This window comes from Notothenia coriiceps, unplaced genomic scaffold (genome assembly GCF_000735185.1).
Source record: "Notothenia coriiceps isolate Sejong01 unplaced genomic scaffold, NC01 NC01_scaffold00005564, whole genome shotgun sequence".
Taxonomy (NCBI): domain Eukaryota; kingdom Metazoa; phylum Chordata; class Actinopteri; order Perciformes; family Nototheniidae; genus Notothenia; species Notothenia coriiceps.
The window spans coordinates 13,223-16,487 of NW_011338265.1; the positions used below are offsets into that span (position 1 = coordinate 13,223).

Consider the following 3,265-nt stretch of genomic DNA (forward strand, 5'->3'; position numbering starts at 1 on the left):
AGAAATAATGTTATAATGTGTGTCTTTTGTGTCTTTATAGGTAGCTTTATTTTGTATATGTCATCCGATATTTTGTTAATTTTCCCTAATTAACCCTTCCGTAATTGTTTACATTTATATAAATTTATTATTTTGTTAGGGTGGTGGAGGATGTCCTCTTGTCCCTTAAGATGAGGTGTTTTACACTTACGGGTGCACCTCTTACCTTTACGTCAGTACGCCCGACGTAATCGGTAGAAAGGTAGGTGTTAAAGTCGACGTGACTGTGGGGGACAGGTCACCTTCTTCAGGTTTCCGTCCGATTTGTATGTGTAAGTCAACCTCCTCGATAAAGTTTTGCAGAAGCCGTTAGCCAGTGTTAAATAACAACAGACTATCAGCTGTTATAAATCCTTAGGCTAAACATGTTGTGATATCAGGCAAACACAAGTTAGATCAAAGTGAAAAATACGCCGATAAAAAACGGTAGATGCAACAGTGTTCTTGATTAGAGAGACCTACTGCGGTGGCTATCGCTATCCAAAAACCCTTTTCGGCACTATGTTTCCAAATCCTACATTTAAACTGAACAATAATATGAATTTATTGGGAATATGGATCAGGGGATGTTGCTTGTGTGACAGTCAGAGAGTGAATTATTACTTCCAGCAGCAGCTCCCGTTAGTAAACGGTAGGCTAAAACGCTGCTGTGACACGAGCGGGGTACCACTGCCGTTGTCGGCAAATGCTGCTAAAACTGTGGCTAAAAGTTTACTACGTCACTCTGGATAACAGTAATAAGGCATAAACTGTGTGTCAGGTCTGGAGTTGTACATTGTTGATTTTCGTCTTTATTATACACCATGGACTACAAATGATTACGGACTCTTACATGGAACGCGTCACAGCAAAGAGTAGATTTTAGCCTCTCAGCGGCTAACTCATCGGAAGTTATTGCCGCTACAGGTGGTTCTTCAATTCAATTTGGCTTCGTAAGTATAGGAGCAACATTAAGTTCGGTCCGTCAGCTCCTAGTAGGCCGCCATTGTTGATGATATGTACAATATACGTAGCGGCTTAAGCGTCGACGTCATGAATGTAGCTCCTTAATTCTAATACATGTTTAAAATGATGCCGAAGTAACAACATACTGATACCGGTTCGTGAAAACCATAAATTAACGCTTTGACAACTCTGCAGACAGACGGCAGGCGAAAAACCTTTTAAAATGCGTGTTTTCTGAATGGAGATCGGCTAAGCCAACGTTATATATGGTCCGACCGTCCACACTCACAACAACGGCCTACAGACATAAATAAACCAGCGACTGTATTCACCATGACACAGACAGACTGTGGTTTGTACTTGTTTAACTTTTGTCTAGTTTCTGAACAGATATGAGGAGCTGTGAGCTGTGAGCTCTGAGGGCTAACAGCTAACGGCTGATGTTGGTTTTGTGTTTCGCATTGAAGATGACGTCACGGCTCCGCCTACACTGCGTTACCATAGATACTACCCCAGTTCCTAAACTGTAATGGAAATGCGCCATAAAGTGACCCAGTCCTAACAAGGCCTAACGAGGCTTAGCCATACCGAGCGAGGCCGTGTAGTGGAAATGCGCCATTAGAGTCCTATTGTAAACCCGGAAATGTTGAATACCCTAAAGTTTTATGTTAGAAATGTATAGTAGGGACCCCAGCACATAGAATCTGCCGGATGCTAATCTGCATATGTTGGGCAATTTGCACAATTAGTATAAGTTGCATTAATTAACATTATAGCCGGTGGACAATAGTTAAAACATGGCTTGGTCGATTTGGACAATTTTGAAGTGGTTTTGGAGTTAATTGATGATGCTGAATCTATTTTGACATCTTCAGGATCCAAGATGGCAGTTTTAACCACAAAGTGGCCATATTTGTTCTCCCGCAGTGCTGATTTTGATGACCAAAACCACTCCAATGTTGTCCAAATCTGCCAAGACCTTTTTAAAACTATATGCAATTTATTGCTAATTAACGCTATTTATGTTAATTGTGCAAACATGAGACTTACTCAACATTTCAGGGTTCAGAGTGCTGGAAACTAGACTAAAGACAGGGTATATGCAGAAATCCTGGGGTCAAATTTAATACCTTTTAAGACCTTTTTTAAGACCCTTTCCATACATTTTAAGACCTCATCGCAACTTTGAGTTCTAACCGGTTACATTGGCGACACACTTTACCTCACATTTACTATATTGATTTTAAGATAGCACAACTAAACAGAGTGCAGACAGACTACTGAAGCCTCCTCTCCACATGAACTTCAACCTCTCTGTGAAGGTCAGGTTTAATGCAGTATGCTGCTTTGTTGCTTCTGTACTCTGTGCTCTTTCATTCCAGTAAAACTCCTCAGAAACCATTAGAAACCAGTATTTGACCAATAAACGAAACAATTGACAAAATTTTGAACTATGAATTATATTAAACTTTGGTGAGCTTCAGCGGGGTAATGCCATAGGAGCTCCCTCACAAATACCCAGGGATTAAATTGGGCTGGGGCTGTCCGGGGTTAAGCCCTGGCACATAGGACGATGCTATGACGTCCTCACCCTCACACATTTGTCATATGTTTACAAAAAACGATATATATGTTAAAATTTTGCTCGTTCTTAATATAGACTATATTTAGGGTCGATATGTGTTGACTTTACTTTAAAATAGCAGATCTCTGTGACCGGATATAGTTTGGCTTAGACGAGGACGTATACGGTAAAACGCATACGCAAACGCAAAAAAGCCTTCCGTTCACACGCATTTGATTCATTAATGTGTCCGTTCACACTAGACCGCTGGAAATGCTGGAAACGCTGTAGTACATATGCCAGGCCTGTAAGTGGCGCTGCTGCCGCTACAAAATACACCAAAAGCAGCGAAGAAGACCCCGGAGCATGGTTGCCATGGTTGCCCTTCTGTTTATTCTCCGCGGTGGACGACGTGTTCTCCTGCTGTATATCTCTCAGGTAGTCCACCAGCAGATGATAAACACCCACCTCTCCGCCTCTTCCAAGGGACGAGGGAACCGTGCGGCATTTTCCGTTAAAAAATGTTTTCCGCCGGTCAACATGTCCGTTAAAGTTTAAATCTTCCGTACAAAATTAGAAAAGTGCCGATCAGAGGTCTTCTTTGTTATTTATTGAGCTTTAAAACAAATTGATGACGACTCTGTTCTCTGTATAATAATATTTAATAAACAGTGCCTGCCTCTTTTCCTCACCATCTTCCGACAGCCCAGCAGCAGC

At 41.5% G+C, this 3,265-nt stretch overlaps 1 long non-coding RNA gene across 1 annotated transcript in view; it reads left to right on the forward strand.

Moving 5' to 3' along the window:
- Positions 1-1,576: 1,576 nt before the first annotated feature.
- The window catches only part of LOC104943028 (uncharacterized), an 8,232-nt gene continuing 6,543 nt past the window's right edge, over positions 1,577-3,265 (forward strand). The window contains exon 1 of the long non-coding RNA XR_798072.1: positions 1,577-1,588. This is a non-coding gene — a long non-coding RNA (uncharacterized lncRNA). The remainder of the gene's footprint in view (positions 1,589-3,265) is intronic.